Consider the following 18,185-nt stretch of genomic DNA (forward strand, 5'->3'; position numbering starts at 1 on the left):
CTCTCACTGCTCCTCTCGTGCTCTTTATATCATCACTGACCACGCTCCTCTCGCGCTCTTTATAGCGCCACTGACCACGCTCCACTCACTGCTCCTATCGCGCTCTTTATAGCGCCACTGACCACGCTCCACTCACTGCTCCTCTCGCGCTCTTTATATCATCACTGACCACGCTCCTCTCGCGCTCTTTATAGCGCCACTGACCACGCTCCTCTCACTGGTCCTCTCGCGCTCTTTATAGCGCCGCTGATCCCACTCCACTCACTGTTCCTCTCGCGCTCTTTATAGCGCCACTGACCACGCTCCACTCACTGCTCCTATCACGCTCTTTATAGCGCCACTGACCACGCTCCTCTCACTGTTCCTCTCGCGCTCTTTATAGCGCCGCTGATCCCGCTCCTCTCACGCTCTTCAGAGCGCCACTGACCACGCTCCACTCACTGCTCCTCTCGCGCTCTTTATAGCGCCGCTGATCCCGTTTCTCTCACTGCTCCTCTCGCGCTCTTCAGAGCGCCGCTGATCCCGCTCGTCTCACTGCTCCTCTTGCGCTCTTTATAGCGCCGCTGATCCCGTTTCTCTCACTGTTCCTCTCGCGCTCTTTATAGCGCCACTGATCCCGCTCCTCTCACGCTCTTCAGAGCGCCACTGACCATGCTCTTCTCACTGCTCCTCTCGCGCTCTTTATATCGCCACTGACCACGCTCCACTCACTGCTCCTCTTGCGCTCTTTATAGCGCCGCTGATCCCGCTCCGATCACTGCTCCTCTCGTGCTCTTTATAGCGTCGGTGATCCCACTCCGCTCACTGCTCCTCTCGCGCTCTTTATAGCGTCGGTGATCCCGCTCCGCTCACTGCTCCTCTCGTGCTCTTTATAGCGCCGCTGATCCCACTCCTCTCACTGTTCCCCTCGCACTCTTTATAGCGCCGCTGATCCCGCTCCTCTCACGCTCTTTATAGCGCCGCTGACCCCGCTCAGCTCACTGCTCCTCTCGTGCTCTTTATAGCGCCGCTGATCCCGCTCCTCTCACTGCACCTCTCGCGCTCTTTATAGCGCCGCTGATCCCGCTCCACTCACTGCTCCTCTCGTGATCTTTATAGCGCCACTGATCCCGCTCCTCTCACTGCTCCTCTCGCACTCTTTATAGCGCCGCTGATCCCGCTCCTCTCACTGCTCCTCTCGTGCTCGTTATAGCGCCACTGATCCCGCTCCTCTCGCACTCTTTGTAGCGCCGCTGACCACGCTCCACTCACTGCTCCTCTCGCGCTTTTTATAGCGCCACTGATCCCGCTCCTCTCGCACTCTTTATAGCGCCGCTGACCACGCTCCTCTCACTGTTCCTATCGCGCTCTTTATAGCGTAGCTGATCCCGCTCTTCTCGCACTCTTTATAGCGCCGCTGACCATGCTTCTCTCACTGCTCCTCTCGCGCTTTTTATAACGCCGCTGATCGCGCTCCTCTCGTGCTCTTTATAGCGCCGCTGAGCACACTCCAATCACTGCTCCTATCGTGCTCTTCATAGCGCCGCTGACCACGCTCCTCTCACTGCTCCTGTCGCGCTCTTTATAGCGCCGCTGATCCCGCTCTTCTCACTGCTCCTCTCGTGCTCTTTATAGCTTCGCTGATCCCGCTTCGCTCACTGCTCCTCTCGTGCTCTTTATAGCGTCGCTGATCCCGCTCCACTCACTGCTCCTCTCGCACTCTTTATAGCGCCGCTGATACCGCTCTTCTCAGTGCTCCTCTCGTGCTCTTTATAGCGTCGCTGATCCTGCTTCGCTCACTGCTGCTATCGCGCTCTTTATAGCGCCACTGATCCCGCTCCTCTCGCACTCTTTATAGCGTTGCTGACCACGCTCCGCTCACTGCTCCTCTCGCGCTCTTTATAGCGCCGCTGATCCCGCTCCGCTCACTGCTCCTCTCGCGCTCTTTATAGCGCCGTTGAGCCCGCTCCTCTCACTGCTCCTCTCGCGCTATTTATAGCGCCGCTGATCCCGCTCCTCTCACTGCTCCTCTCGCGCTCTTTATAGCGCCGCTGATCCCACTCCTCTCACTGCTCCTCTCGCGCTCTTTATAGCGTCACTGACCACGCTCCGCTCACTGCTCCTCTCGCGCTCTTTAGAGCGCCACTGACCACGCTCCTCTCACTGTTCCTCTCGCGCTCTTTATAGCGCCGCTGATCGCGCTCCACTCACTGCTCCTCTCGCGCGCTTCAGAGCGCCACCGACCACGCTCCTCTCACTGTTCCTCTCGCGCTCTTTATAGCGCCGCTGATCGCGCTCCACTCACTGCTCCTCTCGTGCTCTTTATAGCGCCGCTGATCCCACTCCTCTCACTGTTCCCCTCGCACTCTTTATAGCGCCGCTGATCCCGCTCCTCTCACGCTCTTTATAGCGCCGCTGACCCCGCTCCTCTCACTGCTCCTCTCGCGCTCTTTATATCGCCACTGACCACGCTCCACTCACTGCTCCTCTTGCGCTCTTTATAGCGCCGCTGATCCCGCTCCGATCACTGCTCCTCTCGTGCTCTTTATAGCGTCGCTGATCCCGCTCCACTCACTGCTCCTCTCGCGCTCTTTATAGCGTCGCTGATCCCGCTCCTCTCACTGCTCCTCTCGCTCTCTTTATAGCGCCGCTGATCCCGCTCCTCTCACGCTCTTAAGACCGCCGCTGATCCCGCTGCTCTCACTGCTCCTGTCGCGCTCTTTATTGCGCCGCTGATCCCACTCCTCTCACTGTTCCTCTCGCGCTCTTTATAGCGCCGCTGATCCCGCTCCTCTCACGCTCTTAAGACCGCCGCTGATCCCGCTCCACTCACTGCTCCTCTCGCACTCTTTATAGCGTCGCTGATCCCGCTCCTCTCGCGCTCTTTATAGCGTCACTGACCACGCTCCTCTCACTGGTCCTCTCGCGCTCTTTATAGCGCCGCTGATCCCACTCCGCTCACTGTTCCTCTCGCGCTCTTTATAGCGCCGCTGATCCCGCTCCTCTCACTGCTCCTCTCGTGCTCTTTATATCATCACTGACCACGCTCCTCTCGCGCTCTTTATAGCGCCACTGACCACGCTCCACTCACTGCTCCTATCGCGCTCTTTATAGCGCCACTGACCACGCTCCACTCACTGCTCCTCTCGCGCTCTTTATATCATCACTGACCACGCTCCTCTCGCGCTCTTTATAGCGCCACTGACCACGCTCCACTCACTGCTCCTATCGCGCTCTTTATAGCGCCACTGACCACGCTCCTCTCACTGGTCCTCTCGCGCTCTTTATAGCGCCGCTGATCCCACTCCTCTCACGCTCTTCAGAGCGCCACTGACCACGCTCCACTCACTGCTCCTATCGCGCTCTTTATATCGCCACTGACCACGCTCCACTCACTGCTCCTCTCGCGCTCTTTATAGCGCCACTGACCACGCTCCACTCGCTGCTCCTATCGCGCTCTTTATAGCGCCACTGACCACGCTCCACTCACTGCTCCTCTCGCGCTCTTTATATCATCACTGACCACGCTCCTCTCGCGCTCTTTATAGCGCCACTGACCACGCTCCACTCACTGCTCCTATCGCGCTCTTTATAGCGCCACTGACCACGCTCCTCTCACTGGTCCTCTCGCACTCTTTATAGCGCCGCTGATCCCGCTCCTCTCACGCTCTTCAGAGCGCCACTGACCACGCTCCACTCACTGCTCCTCTCGCGCTCTTTATAGCGCCGCTGATCCCGTTTCTCTCACTGCTCCTCTCGCGCTCTTCAGAGCGCCGCTGATCCCGCTCGTCTCACTGCTCCTCTCGCGCTCTTTATAGCGTCGCTGATCCCGCTCTTCTCACTGCTCCTCTTGCGCTCTTTATAGCGCCGCTGATCCCGTTTCTCTCACTGCTCCTCTCGCGCTCTTCAGAGCGCCGCTGATCCCGCTCTTCTCACTGCTCCTCTTGCGCTCTTTATAGCGCCGCTGATCCCGTTTCTCTCACTGTTCCTCTCGCGCTCTTTATAGCGCAGCTGATCCCGCTCCTCTCACGCTCTTCAGAGCGCCACTGACCACGCTCCTCTCACTGCTCCTCTCGCGCTCTTTATATCGCCACCGACCACGCTCCACTCACTGCTCCTCTTGCGCTCTTTATAGCGCCGCTGATCCCGCTCTGATCACTGCTCCTCTCGTGCTCTTTATAGCGTCGGTGATCCCACTCCGCTCACTGCTCCTCTCGCGCTCTTTATAGCGTCGGTGATCCCGCTCCGCTCACTGCTCCTCTCGTGCTCTTTATAGCGCCGCTGATCCCACTCCTCTCACTGTTCCCCTCGCACTCTTTATAGCGCCGCTGATCCCGCTCCTCTCACGCTCTTTATAGCGCCGCTGACCCCGCTCCTCTCACTGCTCCTCTCGCGCTCTTTATATCGCCACTGACCACGCTCCACTCACTGCTCCTCTTGCGCTCTTTATAGCGCCGCTGATCCCGCTCCGATCACTGCTCCTCTCGTGCTCTTTATAACGTCGCTGATCCCGCTCCACTCACTGCTCCTCTCGCGCTCTTTATAGCGTCGCTGATCCCGCTCCTCTCACTGCTCCTCTCGCTCCCTTTATAGCGCCGCTGATCCCGCTCCTCTCACGCTCTTAAGACCGCCGCTGATCCCGCTGCTCTCACAGCTCCTGTCGCGCTCTTTATTGCGCCGCTGATCCCACTCCTCTCACTGTTCCTCTCGCGCTCTTTATAGCGCCGCTGACCCCGCTCCTCTCACGCTCTTAAGACCGCCGCTGATCCCGCTCCACTCACTGCTCCTCTCGCACTCTTTATAGCGTCGCTGATCCCGCTCCTCTCGCGCTCTTTATAGCGTCACTGACCACGCTCCTCTCACTGGTCCTCTCGCGCTCTTTATAGCGCCGCTGATCCCACTCTGCTCACTGTTCCTCTCGCGCTCTTTATAGCGCCGCTGATCCCGCTCCTCTCACTGCTCCTCTCGTGCTCTTTATATCATCACTGACCACGCTCCTCTCGCGCTCTTTATAGCGCCACTGACCACGCTCCACTCACTGCTCCTCTCGCGCTCTTTGTATCATCACTGACCACGCTCCTCTCGCGCTCTTTATAGCGCCACTGACCACGCTCCACTCACTGCTCCTATCGCGCTCTTTATAGCGCCACTGACCACGCTCCTCTCACTGGTCCTCTCGCGCTCTTTATAGCGCCGCTGATCCCACTCCGCTCACTGTTCCTCTCGCGCTCTTTATAGCGCCACTGACCACGCTCCACTCACTGCTCCTATCGCGCTCTTTATAGCGCCACTGACCACGCTCCTCTCACTGTTCCTCTCGCGCTCTTTATAGCGCCGCTGATCCCGCTCCTCTCACGCTCTTCAGAGCGCCACTGACCACGCTCCACTCACTGCTCCTCTCGCGCTCTTTATAGCGCCGCTGATCCCGTTTCTCTCACTGCTCCTCTCGCGCTCTTCAGAGCGCCGCTGATCCCGCTCGTCTCACTGCTCCTCTCGCGCTCTTTATAGCATCGCTGATCCCGCTCTTCTCACTGCTCCTCTTGCGCTCTTTATAGCGCCGCTGATCCCGTTTCTCTCACTGCTCCTCTCGCGCTCTTCAGAGCGCCGCTGATCCCGCTCTTCTCACTGCTCCTCTTGCGCTCTTTATAGCGCCGCTGATCCCGTTTCTCTCACTGTTCCTCTCGCGCTCTTTATAGCGCAGCTGATCCCGCTCCTCTCACGCTCTTCAGAGCGCCACTGACCACGCTCCTATCACTGCTCCTCTCGCGCTCTTTATATCGCCACTGACCACGCTCCACTCACTGCTCCTCTTGCGCTCTTTATAGCGCCGCTGATCCCGCTCCGATCACTGCTCCTCTCGTGCTCTTTATAGCGTCGGTGATCCCACTCCGCTCACTGCTCCTCTCGCGCTCTTTATAGCGTCGGTGATCCCGCTCCGCTCACTGCTCCTCTCGTGCTCTTTATAGCGCCGCTGATCCCACTCCTCTCACTGTTCCCCTCGCACTCTTTATAGCGCCGCTGATCCCGCTCCTCTCACGCTCTTTATAGCGCCGCTGACCCCGCTCAGCTCACTGCTCCTCTCGCGCTCTTTATATCGCCACTGACCACGCTCCACTCACTGCTCCTCTTGCGCTCTTTATAGCGCCGCTGATCCCGCTCCGATCACTGCTCCTCTCGTGCTCTTTATAGCGTCGCTGATCCCGCTCCACTCACTGCTCCTCTCGCGCTCTTTATAGCGTCGCTGATCCCGCTCCTCTCACTGCTCCTCTCGCTCTCTTTATAGCGCCGCTGATCCCGCTCCTCTCACGCTCTTAAGACCGCCGCTGATCCCGCTGCTCTCACTGCTCCTGTCGCGCTCTTTATTGCGCCGCTGATCCCACTCCTCTCACTGTTCCTCTCGCGCTCTTTATAGCGCCGCTGATCCCGCTCCTCTCACGCTCTTAAGACCGCCGCTGATCCCGCTCCACTCACTGCTCCTCTCGCACTCTTTATAGCGTCGCTGATCCCGCTCCTCTCGCGCTCTTTATAGCGTCACTGACCACGCTCCTCTCACTGGTCCTCTCGCGCTCTTTATAGCGCCGCTGATCCCACTCCGCTCACTGTTCCTCTCGCGCTCTTTATAGCGCCGCTGATCCCGCTCCTCTCACTGCTCCTCTCGTGCTCTTTATATCATCACTGACCACGCTCCTCTCGCGCTCTTTATAGCGCCACTGACCACGCTCCACTCACTGCTCCTATCGCGCTCTTTATAGCGCCTCTGACCACGCTCCACTCACTGCTCCTCTCGCGCTCTTTATATCATCACTGACCACGCTCCTCTCGCGCTCTTTATAGCGCCACTGACCACGCTCCACTCACTGCTCCTATCGCGCTCTTTATAGCGCCACTGACCACGCTCCTCTCACTGGTCCTCTCGCGCTCTTTATAGCGCCGCTGATCCCACTCCGCTCACTGTTCCTCTCGCGCTCTTTATAGCGCCACTGACCACGCTCCACTCACTGCTCCTATCGCGCTCTTTATAGCGCCACTGACCACGCTCCTCTCACTGTTCCTCTCGCGCTCTTTATAGCGCCGCTGATCCCGCTCCTCTCACGCTCTTCAGAGCGCCACTGACCACGCTCCACTCACTGCTCCTCTCGCGCTCTTTATAGCGCCGCTGATCCCGTTTCTCTCACTGCTCCTCTCGCGCTCTTCAGAGCGCCGCTGATCCCGCTCGTCTCACTGCTCCTCTTGCGCTCTTTATAGCGCCGCTGATCCCGTTTCTCTCACTGCTCCTCTCGCGCTCTTCAGAGCGCCGCTGATCCCGCTCTTCTCACTGCTCCTCTTGCGCTCTTTATAGCGCCGCTGATCCCGTTTCTCTCACTGTTCCTCTCGCGCTCTTTATAGCGCCACTGATCCCGCTCCTCTCACGCTCTTCAGAGCGCCACTGACCATGCTCCTCTCACTGCTCCTCTCGCGCTCTTTATATCGCCACTGACCACGCTCCACTCACTGCTCCTCTTGCGCTCTTTATAGCGCCGCTGATCCCGCTCCGATCACTGCTCCTCTCGTGCTCTTTATAGCGTCGGTGATCCCACTCCGCTCACTGCTCCTCTCGCGCTCTTTATAGCGTCGGTGATCCCGCTCCGCTCACTGCTCCTCTCGCGCTCTTTATAGCGTCACTGACCACGCTCCTCTCACTGGTCCTCTCGCGCTCTTTATAGCGCCGCTGATCCCACTCTGCTCACTGTTCCTCTCGCGCTCTTTATAGCGCCGCTGATCCCGCTCCTCTCACTGCTCCTCTCGTGCTCTTTATATCATCACTGACCACGCTCCTCTCGCGCTCTTTATAGCGCCACTGACCACGCTCCACTCACTGCTCCTATCGCGCTCTTTATAGCGCCACTGACCACACTCCACTCACTGCTCCTCTCGCGCTCTTTGTATCATCACTGACCACGCTCCTCTCGCGCTCTTTATAGCGCCACTGACCACGCTCCACTCACTGCTCCTATCGCGCTCTTTATAGCGCCACTGACCACGCTCCTCTCACTGGTCCTCTCGCGCTCTTTATAGCGCCGCTGATCCCAATCCGCTCACTGTTCCTCTCGCGCTCTTTATAGCGCCACTGACCATGCTCCACTCACTGCTCCTATCGCGCTCTTTATAGCGCCACTGACCACGCTCCTCTCACTGTTCCTCTCGCGCTCTTTATAGCGCCGCTGATCCCGCTCCTCTCACGCTCTTCAGAGCGCCACTGACCACGCTCCACTCACTGCTCCTCTCGCGCTCTTTATAGCGCCGCTGATCCCGTTTCTCTCACTGCTCCTCTCGCGCTCTTCAGAGCGCCGCTGATCCCGCTCGTCTCACTGCTCCTCTCGCGCTCTTTATAGCATCGCTGATCCCGCTCTTCTCACTGCTCCTCTTGCGCTCTTTATAGCGCCGCTGATCCCGTTTCTCTCACTGCTCCTCTCGCGCTCTTCAGAGCGCCGCTGATCCCGCTCTTCTCACTGCTCCTCTTGCGCTCTTTATAGCGCCGCTGATCCCGTTTCTCTCACTGTTCCTCTCGCGCTCTTTATAGCGCAGCTGATCCCGCTCCTCTCACGCTCTTCAGAGCGCCACTGACCACGCTCCTATCACTGCTCCTCTCGCGCTCTTTATATCGCCACTGACCACGCTCCACTCACTGCTCCTCTTGCGCTCTTTATAGCGCCGCTGATCCCGCTCCGATCACTGCTCCTCTCGTGCTCTTTATAGCGTCGGTGATCCCACTCCGCTCACTGCTCCTCTCGCGCTCTTTATAGCGTCGGTGATCCCGCTCCGCTCACTGCTCCTCTCGTGCTCTTTATAGCGCCGCTGATCCCACTCCTCTCACTGTTCCCCTCGCACTCTTTATAGCGCCGCTGATCCCGCTCCTCTCACGCTCTTTATAGCGCCGCTGACCCCGCTCAGCTCACTGCTCCTCTCGCGCTCTTTATATCGCCACTGACCACGCTCCACTCACTGCTCCTCTTGCGCTCTTTATAGCGCCGCTGATCCCGCTCCGATCACTGCTCCTCTCGTGCTCTTTATAGCGTCGCTGATCCCGCTCCACTCACTGCTCCTCTCGCGCTCTTTATAGCGTCGCTGATCCCGCTCCTCTCACTGCTCCTCTCGCTCTCTTTATAGCGCCGCTGATCCCGCTCCTCTCACGCTCTTAAGACCGCCGCTGATCCCGCTGCTCTCACTGCTCCTGTCGCGCTCTTTATTGCGCCGCTGATCCCACTCCTCTCACTGTTCCTCTCGCGCTCTTTATAGCGCCGCTGATCCCGCTCCTCTCACGCTCTTAAGACCGCCGCTGATCCCGCTCCACTCACTGCTCCTCTCGCACTCTTTATAGCGTCGCTGATCCCGCTCCTCTCGCGCTCTTTATAGCGTCACTGACCACGCTCCTCTCACTGGTCCTCTCGCGCTCTTTATAGCGCCGCTGATCCCACTCCGCTCACTGTTCCTCTCGCGCTCTTTATAGCGCCGCTGATCCCGCTCCTCTCACTGCTCCTCTCGTGCTCTTTATATCATCACTGACCACGCTCCTCTCGCGCTCTTTATAGCGCCACTGACCACGCTCCACTCACTGCTCCTATCGCGCTCTTTATAGCGCCACTGACCACGCTCCACTCACTGCTCCTCTCGCGCTCTTTATATCATCACTGACCACGCTCCTCTCGCGCTCTTTATAGCGCCACTGACCACGCTCCACTCACTGCTCCTATCGCGCTCTTTATAGCGCCACTGACCACGCTCCTCTCACTGGTCCTCTCGCGCTCTTTATAGCGCCGCTGATCCCACTCCGCTCACTGTTCCTCTCGCGCTCTTTATAGCGCCACTGACCACGCTCCACTCACTGCTCCTATCGCGCTCTTTATAGCGCCACTGACCACGCTCCTCTCACTGTTCCTCTCGCGCTCTTTATAGCGCCGCTGATCCCGCTCCTCTCACGCTCTTCAGAGCGCCACTGACCACGCTCCACTCACTGCTCCTCTCGCGCTCTTTATAGCGCCGCTGATCCCGTTTCTCTCACTGCTCCTCTCGCGCTCTTCAGAGCGCCGCTGATCCCGCTCGTCTCACTGCTCCTCTTGCGCTCTTTATAGCGCCGCTGATCCCGTTTCTCTCACTGCTCCTCTCGCGCTCTTCAGAGCGCCGCTGATCCCGCTCTTCTCACTGCTCCTCTTGCGCTCTTTATAGCGCCGCTGATCCCGTTTCTCTCACTGTTCCTCTCGCGCTCTTTATAGCGCCACTGATCCCGCTCCTCTCACGCTCTTCAGAGCGCCACTGACCATGCTCCTCTCACTGCTCCTCTCGCGCTCTTTATATCGCCACTGACCACGCTCCACTCACTGCTCCTCTTGCGCTCTTTATAGCGCCGCTGATCCCGCTCCGATCACTGCTCCTCTCGTGCTCTTTATAGCGTCGGTGATCCCACTCCGCTCACTGCTCCTCTCGCGCTCTTTATAGCGTCGGTGATCCCGCTCCGCTCACTGCTCCTCTCGTGCTCTTTATAGCGCCGCTGATCCCACTCCTCTCACTGTTCCCCTCGCACTCTTTATAGCGCCGCTGATCCCGCTCCTCTCACGCTCTTTATAGCGCCGCTGACCCCGCTCAGCTCACTGCTCCTCTCGTGCTCTTTATAGCGCCGCTGATCCCGCTCCTCTCACTGCACCTCTCGCGCTCTTTATAGCGCCGCTGATCCCGCTCCACTCACTGCTCCTCTCGTGATCTTTATAGCGCCACTGATCCCGCTCCTCTCACTGCTCCTCTCGTGCTCGTTATAGCGCCACTGATCCCGCTCCTCTCGCACTCTTTGTAGCGCCGCTGACCACGCTCCACTCACTGCTCCTCTCGCGCTTTTTATAGCGCCACTGATCCCGCTCCTCTCGCACTCTTTATAGCGCCGCTGACCACGCTCCTCTCACTGTTCCTATCGCGCTCTTTATAGCGTAGCTGATCCCGCTCTTCTCGCACTCTTTATAGCGCCGCTGACCATGCTTCTCTCACTGCTCCTCTCGCGCTTTTTATAACGCCGCTGATCGCGCTCCTCTCGCGCTCTTTATAGCGCCGCTGAGCACACTCCAATCACTGCTCCTCTCGTGCTCTTCATAGCGCCGCTGATCCCGCTCTTCTCACTGCTCCTCTCGTGCTCTTTATAGCTTCGCTGATCCCGCTTCGCTCACTGCTCCTCTCGTGCTCTTTATAGCGTCGCTGATCCCGCTCCACTCACTGCTCCTCTCGCACTCTTTATAGCGCCGCTGATACCGCTCTTCTCAGTGCTCCTCTCGTGCTCTTTATAGCGTCGCTGATCCTGCTTCGCTCACTGCTGCTATCGCGCTCTTTATAGCGCCACTGATCCCGCTCCTCTCGCACTCTTTATAGCGTTGCTGACCACGCTCCGCTCAGTGCTCCTCTCGCGCTCTTTATAGCGCCGCTGATCCCGCTCCGCTCACTGCTCCTCTCGCGCTCTTTATAGCGCCGTTGAGCCCGCTCCGCTCACTGCTCCTCTCGCGCTATTTATAGCGCCGCTGATCCCGCTCCTCTCACTGCTCCTCTCGCGCTCTTTATAGCGTCGCTGATCCCACTCCTCTCACTGCTCCTCTCGCGCTCTTTATAGCGTCACTGACCACGCTCCGCTCACTGCTCCTCTCGCGCTCTTTAGAGCGCCACTGACCACGCTCCTCTCACTGTTCCTCTCGCGCTCTTTATAGCGCCGCTGATCGCGCTCCACTCACTGCTCCTCTCGCGCTCTTCAGAGCGCCACCGACCACGCTCCTCTCACTGTTCCTCTCGCGCTCTTTATAGCGCCGCTGATCGCGCTCCACTCACTGCTCCTCTCGTGCTCTTCAGAGCGCCGCTGATCCCGCTCACTCACTGCTCCTCTCGCGCTCTTTATAGCGCCGCTGAACCCGTTTCACTCACTGCTCCTCTCGCGCTCTTTATAGCGCCGCTGATCCCGCTCCCCTCACTGCTCCTCTCGCGCTCTTTATAGCGCCGCTGAACCCGTTTCTCTCACTGCTCCTCTCGCGCTCTTTATAGCGTCGCTGATCCCGCTCCGCTCACTGCTCCTCTCGCGCTCTTTATAGCGTCGCTGATCCCGCTCTCCTCACTGCTCCTCTCGCTCTCTTTATAGCGCCGCTGATCCCGCTCCTCTCACGCTCTTAAGACCGCCGCTGATCCCGCTGCTCTCACTGCTCCTCTCGCGCCCTTTATTGCGCCGCTGATCCCGCTCCTCTCACGCTCTTAAGACCGCCGCTGATCCCGCTCCTCTCACGCTCTTAAGACCGCCGCTGAACCCGTTTCACTCACTGCTCCTCTCGCGCTCTTTATAGCGTCGCTGATCCCACTCCGATCACTGCTCCTCTCGTTCTCTTTATAGCGCCGCTGATCCCACTCCTCTCACTGTTCCTCTCGCGCTCTTTATAGCGTCGGTGATCCCGCTCCTCTCACTGTTCCTCTCGCGCTCTTTATAGCGCCACTGACCACGCTCCGCTCACTGCTCCTCTCGCGCTCTTTATAGCGCCGCTGGCCCCGCTCCTCTTACTGCTCCTCTCGTGCTCTTTATAGCGCCACTGATCCCGCGCCACTCACTGCTCCTCTCGTGCTCTTTATAGCGCCGCTGACCATGCTCCTATCACTGGTCCTCTCGCGCTCTTTATAGCGCCGCTGATCCCACTCCGCTCAATGCTACTCTCGCGCTCTTTATAGCGCCGCTGATCCCGCTCCACTCACTGCTCCTCTCGCGCTCTTTATAGCGCCGCTGATCATGCTCCGCTCACTGCTCCTCTCGCGCTCTTTATAGCCTCGCTGATCCCGCTCCTCTTGCGCTCTTTATAGCGCTGCTGATCCCACTCCTCTCACTGCTCCTCTCGTGCTCTTTATAGCGCCGCTGATCCCGCTCCTCTCACTGCTCCTCTCGCGCTCTTTACAGCGCCACTGACCACGCTCCTCTCACTGTTCCTCTCGCGCTCTTTATAGCGCAGCTGATCCCGCTCCACTCACTGCTCCTCTCGCGCTCTTCAGAGCGCCACTGACCACGCTCCTCTCACTGCTCCTCTCGCGCTCTTTATAGCGCCGCTGATCTCGCTCCTCTCGCGCTCTTCAGAGCGCCGCTGATCCCGCTCCTCTCGCGCTCTATATATCGCCGCTGATCCCGTTCCTCTCGCGCTCTTTATAGCGTCGCTGATCCCGCTCCACTCACTGCTCCTCTCGCGCTCTTTTTAGCGCCGCTGATCCCGCTCCGCTCACTGCTCCTCTCGCGCTTTAGAGCGCCACTGATCCCGCTCCTCTCACTGCTCCTCTCGCGCTCTTTATAGCGCTGCCGATCCCGCTCCTCTCACTGCTCCTCTCACGCTCTTTAAAGCGCTCTGCTCACTGTTCCTCTCGCGCTTTTTATAGCGCCGCTGATCCCGCTCCTCTCACTGTTCCTCTCGCGCTCTTTATAGCGCCTCTGATCCGGCTCCCCTCACTGCTCCTCTCGTGCTCTTTATAGCGCCGCTGACCACGCTCCTCTCACTGCTCCTCTCGCGCTCTTTATAGCGCCGCTGATCCTGCTGCTCTCACTGCTCCTCTCACGTTCTTTATAGCGTCGCTGATCCCGCTCCACTCACTGCTCCTCTCGCGCTCTTTATCGCGTCGCTGATCCCATTCCTCTCACTGCTCCTCTCGCGCTCTTTATAGCGCCACTGAGCACGCTCCTCTCACTGTTCCTCTCGCGCTCCTTATAGCGCCACTGACCACGCTCCTCTCGTGCTCTTTATAGCGTCGCTGGTCCCGCGCCGCTCACTGTTCCTCTCGCGCTCTTTATAGCGCCACTGATCCCGCTCCCCTCACTGCTCCTCTCGTGCTCTTTATAGCGTCGCTGATCGCACTTCTCTCACTGCTCCTCTCGTGCTCTTTATAGCGTCGCTGGTCCCGCGCCGCTCACTGCTCCTCTCGCGCTCTTTATAGCGCCGCTGATCCCACTTCTCTCACTGCTGCTCTCTTTATAGCGCCACTGACCATGCTCCTCTCACTGTTCCTCTCGCGCTCTTTATAGCGCCGCTGATCCTACTCCGCTCACTGCTCCTCTCGCAATCTTTATAGCGCCACTGATCCCGCTCCTCTCACTGCTCCTCTCATGTTCTTTAAAGCGTCGCTGATCCCGCTCCTCTCGTGCTCTTTATAGCGCCGCTGACCACGCTCCTCTCCCACTCTTTATAGCGTCGCTGATCCCGCTCCTCTCGTGCTATTTATAGCGCCGCTGATCCCACTCCACTCACTGTTCCTCTCGCACTCTTTATAGCGCCGCTGATCCCACTCCTCTCACTGTTCCTCTCGCACTCTTTATAGCGCCGCTGATCCCACTCCTCTCACTGTTCCTCTCGCACTCTTTATAGCGCCGCTGATCCCGCGCCACTCACTGCTCCTCTCACGCTCTTTAGAGCGCCACTGGCCACACTCCTCTCACTGCTCCTCTCGTGCTCTTTATAGCGCCGCTGATCCCGTTACTCTCACTGCTCCTCTCACGTTCTTTATAGCGTCGCTGATCCCACTCCTCTCGCTGTTCCTCTCGCACTCTTTATTGCGCCGCTGATCCCGCTCCTCTCACTGTTCCTCTCACGCTCTTTATAGCGCCGCTGATCCCGCTCCTCTCACGCTCTTTATAGCGCCGCTGATCCCGCTCCTCTCACTGCTCCTCTCGTGCTCTTTGTAGCGCCGCTGATCCCGCTCCTCTCACTGCTCCTCTCGTGCTCTTTATAGCGCCACTGACCACGCTCCTCTCACTCTCTTTATAGTGCCGCTGATACCACTTCACTCCCTGCTCCTCTCGCGCTCTTTATAGCGTCGCTGATCCCGTTCCACTCACTGCTCCTCTCGTGCTCTTTATAGCGCCGCTGATCCCGCTCCACACACTGCTCCTCTTGCGCTCTTAATAGCGCCGCTGATCCCGCTCCTCTCACTGCTCCTCTCGCGCTCTTTATAGCGCCGCTGATCCCGCTCCTGTCACTGCTCCTCTCATGCTCTTTATAGCGTCGCTGATCCCGTGCCTCTCACTGCTCCTCTCGCGCTCTTTATAGCGCCGCTGACCACGCTCCACTCACCGCTCCTCTCGCACTCTTTATAGCGCCGCTGATCCCGCTCCTCTCGCGCTCTTTATAGCGTCGCTGATCCCGCTCCTCTCGCACTCTTTATAGCGTCGCTGATCCCGTGCCTCTCACTGCTCCTCTCGCGCTCTTTATAGCGCCGCTGATCCCGCTCCTCTCCCACTCTTTATAGCGTCGCTGATCCCGCTCCACTCACTGCTCCTCTCGCGCTCTTTATAGCACCACTGAGCACGCTCCTCTCACTGTTCCTCTCGCGCTCCTTATAGTGCCACTGACCACGCTCCTCTCGTGCTCTTTATAGCGTCGCTGGTCCCGCGCCGCTCACTGTTCCTCTCGCGCTCTTTATAGCGCCACTGATCCCGCTCCCCTCACTGCTCCTCTCGTGCTCTTTATAGCGTCGCTGATCGCACTTCTCTCACTGCTCCTCTCGTGCTCTTTATAGCGTCGCTGGTCCCGCGCCGCTCACTGCTCCTCTCGCGCTCTTTATAGCGCCGCTGATCCCACTTCTCTCACTGCTGCTCTCTTTATAGCGCCACTGACCACGCTCCTCTCACTGTTCCTCTCGCGCTCTTTATAGCGCCGCTGATCCTACTCCGCTCACTGCTCCTCTCGCAATCTTTATAGCGCCACTGATCCCGCTCCTCTCACTGCTCCTCTCATGTTCTTTAAAGCGTCGCTGATCCCGCTCCTCTCGTGCTCTTTATAGCGCCGCTGACCACGCTCCTCTCCCACTCTTTATAGCGTCGCTGATCCCGCTCCTCTCGTGCTATTTATAGCGCCGCTGATCCCACTCCACTCACTGTTCCTCTCGCACTCTTTATAGCGCCGCTGATCCCACTCCTCTCACTGTTCCTCTCGCACTCTTTATAGCGCCGCTGATCCCACTCCTCTCACTGTTCCTCTCGCACTCTTTATAGCGCCGCTGATCCCGCGCCACTCACTGCTCCTCTCACGCTCTTTAGAGCGCCACTGGCCACACTCCTCTCACTGCTCCTCTCGTGCTCTTTATAGCGCCGCTGATCCCGTTACTCTCACTGCTCCTCTCACGTTCTTTATAGCGTCGCTGATCCCACTCCTCTCGCTGTTCCTCTCGCACTCTTTATTGCGCCGCTGATCCCGCTCCTCTCACTGTTCCTCTCACGCTCTTTATAGCGCCACTGATCCCGCTCCCCTCACTGCTCCTCTCGTGCTCTTTATAGCGTCGCTGATCGCACTTCTCTCACTGCTCCTCTCGTGCTCTTTATAGCGTCGCTGGTCCCGCGCCGCTCACTGCTCCTCTCGCGCTCTTTATAGCGCCGCTGATCCCACTTCTCTCACTGCTGCTCTCTTTATAGCGCCACTGACCACGCTCCTCTCACTGTTCCTCTCGCGCTCTTTATAGCGCCGCTGATCCTACTCCGCTCACTGCTCCTCTCGCAATCTTTATAGCGCCACTGATCCCGCTCCTCTCACTGCTCCTCTCATGTTCTTTAAAGTGTCGCTGATCCCGCTCCTCTCGTGCTCTTTATAGCGCCGCTGACCACGCTCCTCTCCCACTCTTTATAGCGTCGCTGATCCCGCTCCTCTCGTGCTATTTATAGCGCCGCTGATCCCACTCCACTCACTGTTCCTCTCGCACTCTTTATAGCGCCGCTGATCCCACTCCTCTCACTGTTCCTCTCGCACTCTTTATAGCGCCGCTGATCCCACTCCTCTCACTGTTCCTCTCGCACTCTTTATAGCGCCGCTGATCCCGCGCCACTCACTGCTCCTCTCACGCTCTTTAGAGCGCCACTGGCCACACTCCTCTCACTGCTCCTCTCGTGCTCTTTATAGCGCCGCTGATCCCGTTACTCTCACTGCTCCTCTCACGTTCTTTATAGCGTCGCTGATCCCACTCCTCTCGCTGTTCCTCTCGCACTCTTTATTGCGCCGCTGATCCCGCTCCTCTCACTGTTCCTCTCACGCTCTTTATAGCGCCGCTGATCCCGCTCCTCTCACGCTCTTTATAGCGCCGCTGATCCCGCTCCTCTCACTGCTCCTCTCGTGCTCTTTGTAGCGCCGCTGATCCCGCTCCTCTCACTGCTCCTCTCGTGCTCTTTATAGCGCCACTGACCACGCTCCTCTCACTCTCTTTATAGTGCCGCTGATACCACTTCACTCCCTGCTCCTCTCGCGCTCTTTATAGCGTCGCTGATCCCGTTCCACTCACTGCTCCTCTCGTGCTCTTTATTGCGCCGCTGATCCCGCTCCACACACTGCTCCTCTTGCGCTCTTAATAGCGCCGCTGATCCCGCTCCTCTCACTGCTCCTCTCGCGCTCTTTATAGCGCCGCTGATCCCGCTCCTGTCACTGCTCCTCTCATGCTCTTTATAGCGTCGCTGATCCCGTGCCTCTCACTGGTCCTCTCGCGCTCTTTATAGCGCCGCTGATCCCACTCCTCTCACTGGTCCTCTCGCGCTCTTTATAGCGCCGCTGATCCCGCTCCTCTCACTGCTCCTCTCGCGCTCTTTATAGCGCCGCTGACCATGCTCCACTCACTGCTCCTCTCGCGCTCTTTATAGCGCCACTGACCACGCTCCGCTCTCTGCTCCTCTCGCGCTCTTTATAGCGCCGCTGACCACGCTCCTCTCACGTTCTTTAAAGCGTCGCTGATCCCGCTCCTCTCACTGCTCCTCTCGCGCTCTTTATAGCGTCGCTGATCCCGCTCCTCTCACTGCTCCTCTCGCGCTCTTTATAGCGCCGCTGACCACGCTCCTCTCACGTTCTTTAAAGCGTCGCTGATCCCGCTCCTCTCACTGCTCCTCTCGCACTCTTTATAGCGTCGCTGATCCCGCTCCTCTCGTGCTCTTTATAGCGTCGCTGATCCCGTGCCTCTCACTTCTCCTCTCGCGCTCTTTATAGCGCCGCTGATCCCACTCCTCTCGCTGTTCCGCTCGCACTTTTTATAGCGCCGCTGATTCCACTCCTCTCACTGTTCCTCTCGCACTCTTTATAGCGCCGCTGATCCCACTCCACTCACTGTTCCTCTCGTGCTCTTTATAGCGCCGCTGATCCCGTTACTCTCACGCTCTTTATAGCGCCGGTGATCCCACGCCACTCACTGCTCCTCTCACGTTCTTTATAGCGCCGCTG

The sequence above is a fragment of the Somniosus microcephalus genome, chromosome 7 (genome assembly GCF_052327205.1).
Source record: "Somniosus microcephalus isolate GS21.2 chromosome 7, FLI_Smic_1.0, whole genome shotgun sequence".
Taxonomy (NCBI): Eukaryota; Metazoa; Chordata; class Chondrichthyes; order Squaliformes; family Somniosidae; genus Somniosus; species Somniosus microcephalus.